Source organism: Apium graveolens, chromosome 5, assembly GCF_009905375.1.
Source record: "Apium graveolens cultivar Ventura chromosome 5, ASM990537v1, whole genome shotgun sequence".
NCBI classification, from domain to species: Eukaryota; Viridiplantae; Streptophyta; class Magnoliopsida; order Apiales; family Apiaceae; genus Apium; species Apium graveolens.
In genome coordinates this window covers 146,499,881-146,519,148 of record NC_133651.1, presented here as the reverse complement: position 1 = coordinate 146,519,148, position 19,268 = coordinate 146,499,881, and positions in this window count along the sequence as shown.

Sequence of the window (19,268 nt, the reverse complement as noted above, 5' to 3'; positions counted from 1 at the left end):
GGCTAAACTCAAAACAGGGAACCTAAACAACTTAACTATAACCCAACCCAATAACCTAAATTTAACCCTATAAGAGCTAAACTACACACGCCTATCTTATGTTATCTTCCTATGACTCATCTATGATAATCCTAAGCCTGTTTCAGTGACCATAACCTGTGGCTCTGATACCAACCCGTGACACCCTCCAAACCCGGGGTCTAGATTTGGGGGTCACTAGCCAATAAACAAAACTAAAATAGGAACATCGGAATAATATAATAGATATGACCCTTTGCATGCAACTGGATCGATCACAGGTTATAGTATGGAATATGCACTAACACAAACCAAATGTTTATTACAAACCATAAGTCTAATTAGTTTTACAACTTATTCAAATTTTATGACAAACCTCTAGACTAGCTAAGCGTCCCAAACTGTCTACCTGGAAAACACACCAAACTATCTACAAGCACACAACTTCTAGTCAGACCTGGAACTCAAGCTTGCCCTGACCTAGCTGAAAGAATCAGGATATGAAATAAGTATGAGCGAAAGAAATGCTCAGCAAGCAGTATATAGCTTATGATTTAGAACTACAATAACAATATATCTGATGAACAAAACCAAAGCACAATACCTGAACAGAATAAAAAAACTGATATACTTTTTAAGAATAAACAACATTTGCATATGTATTTTGTTTTGGGATTGGAATCCTCGAACGACGGTGTGTTGCCACCGGTGATCAGCCGCGGAGCAACACCGGTATGTCGAAGCATATCCAACTAAACAAAAGGGTACCCAAGGCACATATCGGCCTAGCAAGGTGTTATATCTTGTATAACACATAGCTCACGCTGGACCGCCGCCACGGCCTCTTACGCAACCATCCAACCCATAAAAAAACAATTTTCCATAAAAGGAGTCGAATCAAATGACATCCTTAACCACATAACTCCCCATTTCTCATGGTCCAGAGTTATCTTAACAACCAATGGCGAAATAACCAGAATAATTAGTAATTCACTAATCTCAATTTAAAGATTCACTGTATAGAGTAAGTTGTAGTGAAATGTAAAAATATTTAACTATTCTGAACTTAGAATAGTAGAGAAATTGAAAGAATAAAATTCGGAGTCAATATCACTTGAATGATAAGTGAAGATATAAATACTTGCATAATATGATTGGAAATAAACATCACTTGAACGATAAGTGAAGTTAGGGTACTTGCCTGGTATGCTCGATAAACTCTTACTATAACTCTGCTTATAGCTGTTGGCTGCTATCTCTGTCTAACACTTGACAGCACTCGTTGCTACTCCATTCTATAAACAAAAGGACTATCTTAACTAACAGAACCAAACTCAATCGACGTAACTAAACGTCTTGACATCTACCCGATCGTTTCTAACTAATCATGGCATTTTAACGCTGTAAACAGATAGCATGCATATCACGTAACATGTAATCATGTCATTTATATATCACGTAATCACATATTTCATGTAACATATAAGTCAGGTTGTCAAAACATAGATTTCAGTACTTTCAGAATCAAAATCAGGTCAATATTAGCGTTTACCAATCATATACTGACTCAACTAGACAAACAAGTCAAATGACATTTTAATACAAAAGAAATTAGGTCTCAAAAGTATTTTTATTGAAAGCGTAATGTTTTTCTGAGTCTATACGCGTTTGTTTTGTATTAAACGGACGAACGGTTTAATTATTATGAAAAAAAATAAGAAATAAATAGAATTAAATCAATTAATAATAATATTAATCGACTTTTAAATACCAAAGTATAATTTTTAAAAGCATAAAAATAATTTTTAAAAGCATAAAAATAATTTTTAGGAATTATTTGAATTAATTATAAATAATTTACATTTATTTAACTATTTATAAATAAAATTAATTGATTAAATGATTTTAATCAATTAATTAAATTCATAAATAATTAACTAAAATGAATTATAAATAATTATATCAAATTAGATTTTTGAAAATAATAAAATAAAATAATTTAGGAATTTAAAATAATTAAGAAAATAATTTTTAACATTAAAATAACAAGTATATGATTTTTGGAAAATAAAATAAATGATTTTTAAAACAGAAATGGATTTTTGAATTATTTTAAAAACTAAAAAGCTGGAAACATGATTTAAATTAGGGGTTAGGGTTTGGGTGGATCGAACCCGGGTATTAATTTACAAAAACGGGTTGGGGGAATGGGTCGCCAGGTCGGTGAAGAATAACGCCGGCAAATTGCCAGAATACGGCACGTCGGCCGGAACTCGGCGAACTCCGACCAACCTCGAAACGGCTTCGATTTACTCTTTTCTCGGTAGGGTCTCATTGCATTTGAACAGAAAAATTCAGAAACAAACACAGCTACCACAGACGACGTCTAATGCATTGATTCCGGCAGAACCAATAAAAAATCCGGTGAAAGCTCGAAGCTTTTCGGCCAAGAACCTAAATGGATCGATTCTTAACCAAACACAATGATTCCAGTGTCAAAATTACGCCAAGAACGATTACAACCTATTTATGTGATCAAAACTTACATCTAAAACAAGAATCTCACAGAAGATCAAAATCAAAAACGGGTTCAAAACTAAAACTCGACTAGCACAAAATCGACATAAAACAGTGTAAGTTTTTACAGTAATTAACTCCCCTAATCGTATTAAAACTCTTTGTAACAATAAAATCAATCAACACCTTCCAGAAATCTCAAAAATTCGAACTCAAGTGCATGAATATGAAAAATCGAATTTACAATTCGATTACCTTTAGCTAATAAATTTGATATCAAAACATAGAGCTCGATGAGAGCTTTGATTCGGTTACTCGAACTTTGAAAACGGAAATCAGAATCACTCCCAACCGCTTGATTGATTTTTGAGAATTCAAGAACACAGTCCTCACCCCCACACCCTTTTTTTCCTGATTTTTTTTATATTTTTAATATTTTTTCTAAAAATAAAGTAAAGAAATATAAACTGCTATTTATATTTATGTAGAATCAATACCCCAAAATAAATTAAGGGTGTTTTTATTCCCTAATTATAATAATTAGATACAAAAATTATAATTACGGAGAATAATTTTAAAAATGATAAAATACAAAATTAATGCCAAAATTCCCCAAAAATTGCGAATAATTCAAAAATGCAGAAATACTGGGTATTTGAAATATGAAATTTTTTGTAAAAATAAAAACATAAATTTTGTGGGGTTTGACGTCCCGGTGGGGTCCCGGTCTGTTTATTTTTGAAAAATAAAATGATACTTAAATTAACAGAAAACCCGAATATGCACAAAATACATTCAGGTGCATATAAATGAGATAAAATAGGTACCTCGATAAAGACACAATTAAATACAAGTCCAAATTACAGATCGATTCATATAATTGTAGTTTTAATACATATTAATCAATCGAAAAATTTTCTGGTTCGCACGGGAATATAATTAACAGTTATAATACATAATATCATGTCAAATGAACATTTTAAAATCATTTAAACACTTAATATCTATTTATATAAATATTCACATAATTTTCCCGGATATTACATAAGTCTATTTCCTTGATTGTCTAGGTTTCTTCCCAACCCTCATGTTGTTCTCTTTTATCTGGTTTTGGAGTTGTCTATGGAATTCAAGTTCATCAACATCTGAGAGATCTAGCATTCCTTGCATTTCCAACAGAGTCTCATTGCTAGAGATACTCAATTGGTCCTCCAATCTGAAAAATCTTCTAACTCCTTTTTCATCCATGAATTCCATCAACCAATAAGGCCTCAAATGCACTCTCATTCATGTGAAGGGAATATATAGAGTTTTTGGAAATGCATCTTTGGCTCTATTACTCCTCAGCTCCTCAATATTCTTTAGAACTAATATTCTAGCAGTAACATGGTATCAAAAGTTCTTTTTAAAAGATGAGTAGATCTTTATTAGCACATATCGGCTTTCTAGAAGAATCATGTGAAGTGGCCATGTCATCTCTTTTCCTCCCTTGTATTTGAATACCAGTCTTTCAAGGAGATGTCTGTGAGCATCAATTTCTCTAACTTCTTCCAATTCATCTAAGTAGAGGTTAATGTCGTAAAACTCTTTGATGTCACAGATGTACAGCATATCTCCTTTATTGACTGTGGATTTAGATTTGACTAGGGTCTTAGATTTGAGAATCACTGGATTCACTTTCTTGCTAGCTCTTGTCTTTGTCTTCTTTGTCTTGAAAATAGGTAAATTTAGCTCAGGAATTGGCAAATTATCCCAGTCTACTTGCTCATCCTTAGGAACAATTGGCTCACCATAAATATTCCTTGTTGGATCAACCACCTTGAATTCTTCAAATACCATTGAGGGTTTTGATGTCTGAGTTGTAGTTGTAGGCTTTTTGGGAATTTTGTCTTCCTTTTCCTCATCATTAAAGTTCAATTTCCTCTTGCAATGGAGTTTGTATCTGAATTTTCTTTTCTTTTGTGGTTCTTCCTGCACTTTCTGATCCTTAGGTTCAGCAATTACAGTTAGTTGTACAGGAATTTCTGTTGTGGTTTTTACAGCTTGAATCTTGGCCAAGATAGTTGCTTGCTTCTTCTTTTGTTTAAGCGTTTTAGAATCCAGAGCAACTTGCTTCTTTTCTTGCCTAATTCTTTCTTTATCTTCCTTCTTAACTTCCAAAAACATGGGGTGTCCAGCCACCACATAAATTTCCTTACCATTTCTGTAAATCTTGGCTAATCTTCTTTTGAGTGCTGAATCAGCTAGATCTTTGTAGAAGGCAATTGACCTCGCCAACAGTCTCTTCTCATCTCGACTAGGTGTCTCATACACAGTATCCATAGGATTCTTGTCTAAAAACTTTGAGTAGTTTCTTTTAGGCTTCATGATGAGATCTGCTTTCGGAGATTTGATGCAAGATGTTTGGCCTTTTTCCAGATAATTTATACTCATTTCATTCACAGAAATGTTCTTGACTTGAGAGTGATGAATGAATGTTTTGTCTGGCTTCTGAATTGGCCCAAACTTTTGTTGAATCTCTGCATCTATCTTTCTCCACTTTTCTTTCAACTCCTTCTCAGCTGCTGTTACATCAATCTTCAGCAGTTTGTCATCTGTGTTCAATTTTGCTGCTGCCAGATTTATGATATCAATAATGTCCATGGCTGGTGGCTTTGTGAAAGCAATTGTTGGCACAATTACTTTACTGACTTGGATGTTTAGCACTTTTTGCTCCCCCTCACTCCTTGATCCCTCTTGACTGATTGGGACAATAGCACTTTCTTTCTCCCACTTTTTGTTATCAACAAGTTGAGTAGAGGAAGAGGTTTGTGCTGCCACTAGCTTTTGGAGCAAGTCTGTTTGATGTGCTTGATGTAGATGTATAGCTGTTAAAGAGACTTCCATAGTAGTCATTCTTTTATCCAAGGAATCCACCTTGGTTGCAAGATCAGTGTTCTTCCTAATCTGCCTTTTAATATCAATCGTTGTGGCTTCTGGAAGTTTGGCATCTATTCTTTCAGAAATATCCTTCTTTACTTGATTGATCTATGTCTTGATAGAAGTGATATCCTGCTTGTGTCGGAGGCCTTGTATTTGATACAATTGCAGAGAATTTAGATATGCCTGTAAGAGCTGCCTGGTGCCTCCATCTGTGGTAGATTAAATAGCATTGTGTATTTTCTGAATTTGATGAATGAGAGTGACCTTAAAATGTTGAAGTAACAGTCCTTGGAGAATGCCCATGAAGGAAGGCCAGATCTAGAGCTGGTGCCTGCTTCTCCCCCTATGTCCATGAGCTCCTCATTTTCACAATCATCTCTAGATCAGCAGATTCCCCAGTCCCATAGTCAACATCATCATCAACTCTAGGTGGCATAGCTGTGATGGCATCCTTAGCTCTTTGCATTGATTGGGTGGTATGCACCAAGTTCAGCATTCTTTCTGCATTTTCATTGCTCTGTCCAGCCAAAATTTGATATGCTGGAACAGGATGAGTAAATGCCTCAGCATCCAAAGAGATGGAACCCATAATAGCTTGATCATGCTGAGATAGTTTCTCTATGTCTGCATTATTGGCATTCATTGACTCGCTAGCAATGATGTCCATTCTTATTTCTCCTGTACCTGTATTTCTCTCAATTTCTCTCTCTCTTTTTGCATCAAGGGCTCCCCTGTTAGTTTAAGATATAGGGTTTTGTATCATTATAAATAGATCCTATTCGTCTTCCTCGTTTTTATTATTAAAATTCGTAGGCCTTTAGTCATAAAATCAGTAGTCTTGTAAAATTCGTAGAAAATTCATCGTAAGTCAAAATTCAGTGATCCTGGACTTTTCGGAAAGTTCATTTCGTTCTCTACACCTTTCATGTTTCTTGTTTTCCAAGGAAAACGTCGTTTAGAGGGTCGAAAAGGGTAAATTCAGATATGGTCAGGTTTTGAGGTAAGTTTTCGATCGATCTTACTAGTTTTTTCAAAATTTTATGTAATGCGTTTATATTTGATTATCAGAATATGGGCTAAGTGATTATATATTTGGAAGTATGATGTGTTACAGTATATGTATTGTTGTGTATATGTGTGATGTCTAGATGATAATTTTGGATCTTTGATTTATGTCATGGTTTGTGAAAATATCGAATAAGAACTTAGAATCGCAGTCACCGGATTGTAGTGACAGTTTTCTGAAAATTTAGGACCGTTATCACGGGTTGTAGTGGTCGTGGCATGAATTATGGGTTTTGAATTATTGTTGTTTATGTGTTATATGTATCATATGTATCGAATAAGAATAAGAATGTATATCGAAAGTGTTTGTTTCCAATATCGTATCGTATAGATTATGTATTTTGTTATATGTGTATATGTTACTTGGCTTACTAGTTGGATCGATTGTTTTCTTGCTGGGCTGTATGGCTCATTCTTACAATTTCAGGTTTCGTCTAAGATTCGAGTTGGTAAGCATTGGAGTTCAAGGACTTAGTAGATTTACCTTTGGGCTTCCGCTTTTAGCTGCGCGTTTGTAATATTCATCTTTGTAATAGACTTTTTTATCAATAAGTTGTATTTGATTTTAGTTTTGATTTAGAATTAATAGTCCGGAAGTGCGGGCTGTTACAGTTGGTATCAAGAACAGGATGTTCTTCGGTGTGTATTAGGTATAGGACTAGTACATTCCCTAGGATTTATTCTTGTGGACATTAGTTTAAGTTAGACCTATAGAGATTATGGGGCGTAGATGTATCAGATTGTTGTAAATTTGGGGACCAAATTCTTTTTAAGGAGGGTAGTATGTAATATCCCGTAATTTTTAGAATTAGATTAATAATAGAATAATAGAATAAAAAGTATTAAAATTAGATAAGGACTAGGATTTAAAATTGAATTAGAATAATGGGCCTAAAATTTGGATCAGATTCTAATATGGATAACTTGTAGTTTAAGATATAGGATTTTGTATCGTTATAAATAGATCCTATTCGTCTTCCACGTTTTTATCATTAAAATTCGTAGGCCTTTAGTCATAAAATCAGCAGTCTTGTAAAATTCGTAGAAAATTCATCGTAAGTCAGAATTCAGTGATCCTGGACTTTTCGGAAAGTTCTTTTCGTTCTCTACAACTTTTGTGTTTCGTGTTTTCCAAGAAAACGTCGTTTAGAGGGTCAGAAAGGGTAAATTCAGATCTAGTCAGGTTTTGAGGTAAGTTTTCGATCGATCTTAATAGTGTTTTCAAAATTGTATGTTATGCATTTATATTTGATTATCAAAATATGGGCTAAGTGATTATATATTTGAAAGTATGATGTGTTACAGTATATGTATTGTTGTGTATATGTGTGATGTCTAGACGATAATTTTGGATCTTTGATTTATGACATGGTTTGTGAAAATATCGAATAAGAACTTAGGACCGCAGTCATCGGATTGTAGTGACAGTTTTCTGAAAATTTAGGACCGTTATCACCGGGTTGTAGTGGTCGTGGCATGAATTATGGATTTTGAATTATTGTTATTTATGTGTTATGTGTATCGTATGTATCGAATAAGAATAAGAATGTGTATCGAAAGTGTTTGTTTCCCGTATCATATCGTATAGATTATGTATTTTGTTATATGTGTATATGTTACTTGGCCTACTAGTTGGATCGATTGTTTTCTTGCTGGGCTATATGGCTCATTCTTACAATTTCAGGTTTCGTCTAAGATCCGAGCTGGTAAGCATTGGAGTTCAAGGATTAGTAGATTTACCTTTGGGCTTCCGCTTTTAGCTGCGCATTTGTAATAGTCATCTTTGTAATAGACTTTTTTTATCAATAAGTTGTATTTGATTTTAGTTTTGATTTAGAATTAATAGTCCGAAAGTGTGGGCTATTACACTGGGTCTTTAGCACCAGTTTGCACTGTGTGTGTGCCATGTGCATCCCCACGGGTTTTTGATCTTTTCTTTATAGCATAAGTTTGTGGTGAGCTAGTGTCCCTACCCCTTTTGGCATGTGCTCCTGGTTAGGAGCTTGTTTCAATAGTGACATCCTTTTGGGAGGATGAAACTAGTAATGAGCTTATTTCCTTATTAACAACCACAATTTGTTGGGAAACTGTGGTGTGGCTAGGTTTGGGTACACTCTTCTCACCAGCCTTATTCTTAGGGCTTCTTTGATTTTCACCCTGTCCCTCACCTTTCTCACCCACCTTCACACTCCCCTCTTTTTGTTTAGTAGATTTTGCAACTAGTTTCTTTTGAAAGATACCAGAGGGGGCTTTCTTAGATTTAGATTTAGAAGTTTCTGATTTAGTAGCTTGGGTAGGCATCTGTTTGGTCATTGACACAGATGTCATTGCTACATTTGAAGGCAAAAAAATGTGTGAGGTTGGAAGAGTAGAGACAGTAGAAATTACCTCACTTACCTGAGGTCCCTCCATTACTGGAAAATAGAAGAGGGGCACCTCTTTGTGGTGGTCATCTCTATTAAGATTTATAATTATTCTTCTTTCTTGAACCCAATAATTCAGCTTGTTGGTTGGGTTCTCAATCACAATATTCTCAATGAGATGGTTAGCAAGCATCATGAAAAATCTAGCATAATAGACACTTTTACCTCTCTTATTGAGTTCTCCTAACTTAAAGCCTAACTCAAACAAAACCAAGTCACTGCAATTGAAATACTTATCAGTAACTAGCATGTTAAGCATGGATATGTTGATAGAGTCAAAGTTGCTAATTTTACCAGAAAACACTTTAGTTACCACATCACACAGATAACTCCATTCTTTTCTAAGACCCAACTGAAAGGAATATGTCCTAAGTCCAATCATGTATGAGGATTTAGGAATAACTTTTATGTAATCTGTTTTGATTTCATTGATATTAATAAAAGACTTGTTTTGTTTTTATTACGGGCTTTATCTATTTAAGTGTTTAAATAAGATATACCATAGTTTAGAGTAAAGCTTTTTATGGATTATGATGAGATCATAATAGTGAGACCTAAAAGATGATAACTCTAAACTTAAATAGTTCCTAGTCGTAGGATTACTAACTGGTAATTAATAATCCGCAGAGATCGGTACATACTATGCTTGCTTCATTATGAAGGATGTCTGTTCTCATAGACATTTGTGTGGTGACACTATAGCTAGTATGTAGGTGCTTATTATGGAATAAGTTCACTGAACATGACTCGCACAGCTGAACAACTGATGGAGTTTACTCACGTGTCAGCAGGTGTTCACATAGTGATAGTTGTACAAGTATCCTTAGACTTGAGGTCATCATAGTCATCTTGTGTACACTGAATTATGCTTTGGTTTAGTTCTTAGTCTCCAGGGACAATTATTAGGGCTCTACTGGGTATAGGAATTTGTACACGAAGATAATGTATGATCAATATAGGATCTACCTCTTCCAGTAAAGGAAGCGAATGTTCAAGGCTGATCCACTTATGCTAGTTCAGGAATCTCTGGCCAGAGTGAATGAAATTAGAAAGGAGTTTCTAATTTGCATAGAACTACACATAGCAAATGGTAAGCAAGTGATTAAATTAGATAGGCTTGACACGAGATCCATGCCTTGTATTTAATCGAGACATTGTAGGGTAGAAGGAGTTTATTGTACGGTAACTATTCACTGAATAGGTTCTTAGTATTCTAAGCAGTGAATTCATATTATCCGGATAGTCGCGATATGCTGAGAAGTATCCCTCACGATGTAGAATAAATGTGATTAATTAATTAATCATATTTAATAAATTAGAGAATTTATATAAATAATGATAAAATAGTTTTATTATTATTTATTTCTACTACCGGCTTAATATTGAACCTACAGGGTCACACCATAAAAAGAGAATGATTTAATGGTGGAGGAATTAATTAATAATGGCTGATAATTATTTATTTATGAAATAAATAATTAATTAGCAAATTTAATAATTGATTAAATGAGATTTAATTGATTATAAATTAATTAAGAAAAGTTCTTAATATTATTAATTAAAGGATTTAATTTTTGGAAATTAAATCAAGAGAGAGAATTATTTCTAAAGTGTTTAGAAAAAGGATTAATAATTAAAAGGTGTTTTAATTATTAATGAGAATAATAAATGGGATAATAATAATATTATTTATGGGAAAATTTCAGCTGAAAATTTTGCCTATAAATATACTATTATAGACCCTATTTTCATTCGAACCCCAAAACCCAAAAAGTTTGGAAAACCCAATTCTCTCCACCTTCTTCCTCCTCCTTAACATCATTTTCTTGGTGGATACCGGTGGAGTGCTTCACACTTGAGGAGCAACTGCTAAGGATCTCTGATCGTTGTCTCCGAATTATTTTAAAGGTTAGATTCGATCCCTATGTTTTTACCACGATTTATATGCTTTTATTTGGATTTTGTATATGTAAAAGTGTTTTGCCATGCCTCCGCTGCGTTTAAAATCCAACACCAACCTTCTAATTTCACTTAAATTAGAGGTATTAAGTGCATAGCCTATGGAGTTTTGCATGTTAACAATATCAGTGTCTGTGTGTGGAGCAGTAACAGTATTATCAGAAATTCTAAAGCATGCTTTGACAATATCACTGTTAATGCAAAACTGCTTACCTTTAAGAGTGAATGTGATGGTCTTATCAGTTGAGTTGTACATTGCAGTTATCCATATCTCCTCTAAAACCTCACAGTAGATGGTGGGAGATTCCAACATAGCATAGTTGAGTTTGCAGCCTTTAATAAAATCCATCATTTTGTGATAACTTCCAGACTGTTGAATCTCCTTGTTCACTAGAGATAGAAATTTGTTCTTTTCATAGATGTACCCAGTTTGAGACATGATTTTGACGACTAGTGCCATTGTTAGAGATAGAAATTTGCAGAGAGAGTGATTGCTTTTGAGGAAGAAAGAAGTTAGAGCAATTGAATATTGAGAATTATAAAAGAATAAAGTGAAAATGAGTTTAGCTTTTATACTATCTCAGAAGTAAACTCACAAAAATAATAAGGTAAAATAAAGTGATCAATAAAAATTGCCCAAAATAGCCGTTTAAAAAATGAACCAACTGTAAAAATTCCTTTAATTATCTGTCGTGTTGTGCTTACAAACTGTAAGTATACCCGATGGATAATGTTCAGAAATTTAACGGCTAGGATTGAGGCAATTCGACGGATGAGGATAAATCAAGTATCCGTCGATTTATAAAATATTCCAAAAAAAATAATTGATTTTTATTAACAATTAATATTCCGATAGATGATCAAACTCGATGGATAATGATCATCCATCGAGATGTAAATTTTAACTTAGCCAAAATTTCATCCAATGTAGAAAAATCAATTAAATTTCTGGCTACATAACAACTAGAAAAATATCTAAAATGATTCAAGAATAATTAAGCATACCTAACTCACTTACCAACCTTGAAAAGGTGGATTCATCAAGTGGCTTGGTAAATATGTCTGCAAGTTGCTTTTCACTTGGAACAAAATGAAGTTCCACAGTACCATTCATCACATGTTATCTTATGAAGTGGTACTTGATATCTATGTGCTTTGTTCTTGAATGCTGCACTGGATTTTCAGTGATGGAAATTGCACTTATGTTATCATAGAAAATGGGAATTCTTTCCACTTCTAGACCATAGTCCAACAATTGGTTTTTCATCCACAAAATCTGTGCACAACAACTACCAGCAGCAATATATTCAGCTTCGACTGTAGAAGTAGAAACTGAATCTTGCTTTTTACTGAACCGGGACACAAGCTTGTTTCCTAGAAATTGACAGGTTCCTATTGTACGTTTTCTTTCTATTCTACAACCTGCATAATCTGCATCTGAATAACCAATTAGATCAAAACCAGAATCTCTAGGGTACCAAATGCCAAGTTTTGGTGTTCCTTTGAGAAATATGAAAATTCTCTTAATAGCTACTAGGTGAGATTCTCTACGATCAGCCTGAAATCTAGCACAAAGACAAGTAGCAAACATTATATCTGGCCTACTAGCTGGTAAGTATAGAAGTGAGCCAACCATGCCCCTATAACTTGAAATATCCACAAACTTTTCAGTAGTGTTTAATTCAAGCTTAGTTGCAGTGGCCATGGGAGTTTTTGCAGATATGCAATCCATTAGATCAAACTTCTTTAAAAGATTATGAATTTATTTAGTTTGACTAATGAATATTCCATCACTAACTTGCTTAACTTGTAAACCAAGAAAGTAAGTTAGTTCTCCCATCATGCTCATTTCATACTTACTTTGAATTAATTTGGCAAACTTTTTGCTAAGTTTTTTATCTGTAGAGCCAAAAATAATATCATCTACATAAATTTGAACAAGTATACTAGAGCCATTAACATTTCTAAGGAATAAAGTTTTATCAACAATACCTCTTGTGAAGTGGTTTTCCAAAAGAAACTTTGATAAAGTGTCATACCAGGCTCTAGGTGCTTGTTTCAGTCCATAAAGTGCTTTCAAAAGATAGTAGACATGATTTGGAAAATTTGGATCTTCAAAACCAGGAGGCTGACTGACATAGACTTCCTCCTCCAAATCTCCATTCAGAAAAGCACTTTTGACATCCATTTGATAGACTTTGAAATTGACATGAGCTGTATAGGCTAAGAAAATTTTGATGGCTTCAAGTCTTGCAACAGGAGCAAAAGTTTCATCAAAATCTATTCCTTCTTGTTGATAATAGCCCTTAGCAACCAATATAGCTTTGTTCCTTACTACTATGCCATTTTCATCCATCTTGTTTCTGAATACCCATTTGGTGTCAATTGAATTCTTTCCTTTGGGCTTGGGTACCAGCTTCCATACCTTGTTCCTTTCAAATTGGTTTAGCTCCTCCTGCATAGCTAAAATCCAATCATGATCCAACAAAGCTTCTTCTACTTTCTTTGGTTCTTCCTTAGATAAGAAGCTGCTATATAGACATTCTTCTTGAGTTGCTTTCCTTGTTTGAACTCTAGAAGATGCATCACCAATGATAAGCTCAAAAGGGTGATCCCTAGTCCATTTTCTTTGTTGAGGTAGATTAGCTCTAGATGAAGAGGCCTCATTGTTATCTTGATGTGTGACTGAGTTTTGATTATTAGAAACTCCCCCTGAGTTTGTAAATCTTTGATTTGAGAAAGGAGAGCTTTCTGTAAGTGATCTATTCTGACTTCCAGCTTCTCTTGATGACCCGATGGATGATGCACTTTGTGTTCCGACGGATGAAGCTGATTGTTTCCCGACGGATAAGGCAGATTGTCTCCCGATGGATGAAGCATTTTGCAACTCAACAGATGTTGAATTATGTGCTTCATTAGTTGTAGATTTTTATGCATTATCCTTATTCACTGTGTCTTGATCACTTTCATCATCACTATCATCAGTAACCATGTCCACATTATCAAACTTTAGGCGTTCATGAGAATCTTCATCTTGCAGTCCTTCAATCTTTTTATCATCAAACACAACATGTATTGATTCCATAACAATGTTGGTTCTAAGATTGTAGACTCTATATGCTTTTCCCACAGCATATCCAACAAAAATTCCTTCATCTGCTTTAGCATTAAACTTCCCATGTTGATCAGTTTGATCCCTTAAGTTAAAACATTTGCAGCCAAAGACATGAAGAAAATTCAGAGTTGGTTTCTTGTTCTTGAACAATTGGTAGGGTGTCATACATTTTTTCTTGATTAATCAAGGAAATATTCTGAGTGTAGCAGACAGTGTTCACAGCTTCAACCCAAAAATATGTTGGTAACTTTGATTCTTCAAGCATTGTCCTTGCAACTTCAATAAGAGATCTGTTCTTTCTTTCCACTACTCCATTTTATTGTGGAATTCTAGATACAGAAAACTAATGCATTATCCCATTCTCTTCATAAAATGATCTCATCACGGAATTCTTGAACTCAGTTCCATTGTCACTCCTGATTCTCCTTACTGTAAAATCAGGATGATTGTTGACTTGCCTTATGTGATTGATGATGATTTCATCTTTAGACTTTAGTAAATATGTTCAAGAGAACCTTGAGAAATCATCTACAATTACTAGGAAACATATTTTTCCTGAAATGGACAACACATTCACTGGTCCAAATAAATCTATGTGTAGCAATTGCAAAGGTTCTTTAATTGTTGAATCAAGCTTCTTTCTGAATGATGCTTTAATCTGCTTTTCATTTTGGCAGGCATCATACAATCCATCCTTAGAAAAATTCACTTAAGGAATGCCTCTAATCAGTTCTTTCTTGACAAGATCATTCATGGTCTTAAAGTTTAGATGGGATAGCTTCTTTTGCCACAACCAACTTTCATCTTGACTTGCTTTACTGAGAAGACAAGTGACAGGTTCTGCATTAGATGAGTTGAAGTCAGCTAGATACACATTTCCTTTTCTCACTCCGGTGAGAACCACTTTGTTGCTTCTTTTGTTTGTCACAACACAGGCTTCTGAATTGAAGGTTACTAAATTACCCTTATCACAAAGCTGGCCGATACTCAACAAATTGTCCTTGAGACCATCCACTAGGGTAACCTCTTCAATGATGACATTGTCTTTTGAAATCAGGCCATATCCAACAGTATAACCCTTGTTGTCATCTCCAAAAGTAATACTTGTGCCATCTCTCTCCTTGAACTCTGTGAACAGCGTAGAATCTCCAGTCATTTGTCTTGAACAACCACTATCCAGGTACCAAAGATTCTTTCTATTTCCCTGCACACATCAAAACCAAATCAAGTTAATTTTGGTACCCAAGTTTCATTGGGTCCTGCCTTGTTAGCTTTCTTCTTTGGTTTCTTAGGTTTGATTTCATTTGACTTGGGAATTTCTGATTCATCCTTAGTCATTTGAATTGGACCTTTGAAAACAGTCATTAAAACAAAATTATCATGCAGATTTTGATTAGAAGGAAAAGGGATGATGTTTTCAAACATGTTATTCCAGTAAGGCATGCCAAATGGCATTTGTGGCATACTAAATGCAACATAATAAGGATTAGGGGCAAATGGCATATTAGCAAATTGTGCATTCATATTCTGAGCAGACATAGCATTCATAGGCATAGAAGTTATGGCATTCATGTTGGGAAAAGGAGAGGGTACAGATATAAGACTAGGCATGGCAAGTTTGCAATTAACAAACAAATGATTAACACTACCATACTTAACACCGATTTTTCTTGGAGCATACTTATCAGGTGTGTAGTTGTTATGTTTATTAATCCCTACTTTCCCATTTCTAGTGGTTTTGTTTTTAGTTTTCGTTTTAATCCCAATCTTTTCTAATCTGTCATTCAATTTCTTGATGGACATATGACCAACATTCACTTTCTTCTCCTTCTTCACTTGACTTCATTCTCCTGAAACAAAGTTTTTGGAAACTGATCCATACTTTTCATTCAACTTGGCAAGTTTGGCTTTGCTCATAGGGTTGCTCACAGCCGACATATGTGGCTCTTTGTTACTCGATGGATAATCCTTTTGATTATCTGACGAATGACTTTCATCATCCGTTGAGTCCACATCTGTTAGAAATCCTTCAACCAAATTGGATTCCAACTTCTCCTTACTCTTTTTCCAGGATAAATCACAAAAGGACTCAATACCTTAAACTTTAGTGATTTGAGCATAAACATCTCCGTATGATTTCCGTGCTTTAATCACTTTATGTTCTCGTTCAAGCTGCTTCTTTAAAATATCTTCTTTCTTCAAGGACTCAGTTAATTCATCCTTAGCAATCTTACACTCAATTCTCAATTTTTCAAATTCAATAAACTGAGGCTTTAGCACATTATTCCTCTCACTTAAAAACAAATTGTTTTCTTTAATTTTAGCATTTTCCTTAGTGAGGGACTTAAGTGTAACACACAAGTGATATAATTCTGTAGACATGTCATTGATTGCATCATTACACTCAACTTTAGATAAATGTGCCAGGTTAGTGGTAATTACCTGATTACTTGAAGAACTTGTTTCTATTTTATCAGACTTGGCCATCAAGGCTATATTGACATAGCTTACATCCTCATCTTCATCCAATCCATCAGCCATCCAGTCATTTTCCTGTGTAATGAAAGCCCTTTCCTTTTGCTTGAGCAACTCAAAATATTTTTGTTTGTAATAAACAGGATTAAACTTCTTTTTACTGGATTCTGACTTTCTACACTCATTGGCAAAATGCCCTGCCAAGCCACATTTGAAATATTTGAATTTATATTTATCCACCATGTTTCTACTTGGTTTGGCTACTCCAAAGTTCTTTTTGAACTTGAGCTTGGCAAATCTTCTGGAAAGGAATGCTAAATGTTCATTAATATCATCCAGGCAATCTAGGCTCAAATGATCTTTATTTTCAGCTACCAACCCTTTGCCCTTGTTCTCACAGACCTTTGAAGTAGATTCGACAGCTATCACCTTCATTTTTTTCTCTTTCTCTAACTCAGCAAGTAGTGCTATGGACCCTCCTTTCTTCCTTCCTTTCTCCATCCTCTCATCTTACTCTATTTCAAGCTCATAAGTTTTCAGGATGCCATACAGTCTCTCCAAGGTAAACTCCTTGTAATCCTGAGAATTTCTCAGTGAGATTGTCATTGGTTTCCACTCCTTTGGAAGAGATCTAAGGAACTTGAGGTTAGAGTCTTTTGTATGATAGACTCTTCCATGCAACTTTAGAGCATTTAGCAGTTTTTGAAACCTACTAAAGATATCAGTGAGAGACTCACTATCTTCACAATTGAAGTGTTCATATTGCTGAATTAGCAGCTACATCTTATTCTCCCTTACCTGCTCAGTACCATCACAAAAAATCTGGATAATGTCCCAAATCTCCTTGGTTGTTTTGCAGTTAATGATATTATCAAACATTTCACCATCAACTCCATTGAACAATATATTCATGGCCTTCTTGTCTTTCCTGACTTGCTCAATATCAGGATCTGACCATTCATGCCTAGGCTTGGGAACAGATGGTTCATTGCCAGTTGCAGCTCTCATTGGTACATGAGGTCCTCTCTCTATGCAATCCACATAGGCCTCATCTTGAGAAAGAAGATGTAGTTGCATTTTTACCTTCCAGTGGTGATAATTGTCTTTGTCCAGAAAAGGAATTTTAAATCTAACATCCTTCTTGTTCATGTTGCTGTTTGTTGTGATCTTTACACTGTTTGTACTTGAAGACCTTGCTTTAATACCAATTGTTATTCCCTAACAATACAACAAGAATTACAGAAGGGGGGGGGGTTGAATGTAATTATGGCTTCTTTTTGACATTTATATATATATATATATATATATATATATATATATATATATCGATTCGAGAACTCTGTGAAGCTCAAATTGGCTCACAGTTGCTTTATAAGTGAACAAACAAACTAGAGAGAAATTCTAGACAAGTACAGCTTTTTCTATTTCTCTTCTAAAAGTGTTTCCTTAGTTATTTGTTCTACTAGCTACACTTGGTTTATATATCACCAGTTTACATGGTAATAAGACAGGATAATAAAACAAAACCTATCAAGTCTAACTCCATGCTGCTTCATTACTCTATTCCAGCATCTTTGAAAATCTTCATAACTTGCATATAAATGGTAATGCTTCTTTGTTCTCAATTTCCTGCTAAACAGGCTGCCACATTCCTTTTGCAAACACCCAACGCATGTGACTGTGTTGTCACTGTCAACAGATATGTGAATTGATCATCCGCGGGTACATGCTTGTTATCCGTCGGGTGGCTTTATTGATAATCCGTCGGGTAGCTATTTGACACTTGACTCCATTTCATTTATACAGACAAGACATCTCATATTTACAATTAATCAACCTATTCTGCATATTTGCTAGTAGTCAACATGACTCATATGCTACTATAGAATCTACACAAAGTTGTTTACAGAAATGTGCTACAATACTTATTGTTACATAAGCTACTCACTCGATGGATATCAAATCATCATCCGTCGGGACTATATTGAATCATCCGTCGGAACTATATTTGATCATCCGTCGAGTACTACAAAATTTACTAAGTTAAATCTACTAAGGGGTTTTGTATGATTTAACATCAACTTCACAACATATTCCTAACAGTTCCCACTCGTCAATCACTTGCTATCCCTTTCTACATCTCGCTTCCTCTGTTAAACACCACATGTACTTATCAATACCCATTCTCATCTTGTTCTATTCGTTACAAGCTTCTAACTACCATTCGTTTCACCCAAATCTGACGTACGGATTGAAAGTAATGAATAAAACAGTCAGACAATGCGTGTACAGTCATATTATGCATCAATTAGATCACATATAAGACATAGCACATAAGATATTCGATCACAATAATTTTTCAAAGAAGATTCGGGGTTAAAATAATTTTCCAAGTATTTAATATGAATTTTTGAACATTTTTCGGAATTAAAACGGGACTCCGAATCAATTTATAATTAAATGATAGGGTTAGAACACCCGAATCTGACCTTAAAATAATTTTATAATAATTATCGAGCCTTGAAAATAATTTAAAATAATATTTTAAAGTTCGAAACTAGTTTTTGGAATTTTTAAATAAAATATAAATAATTAAATCTAATTAAATAATTAATTAAAATTAATTAATAACTAATTAAATTAACTAATCAATTAATATTTAAATTAATTGACTTAATAAATAATTAATTATCAACTAAAATTAATTAATTAAATAATTAAGATTTATTTTAAAGTTAAAAATAATTTTCAAAAATCAAATAATGAATTTTTGG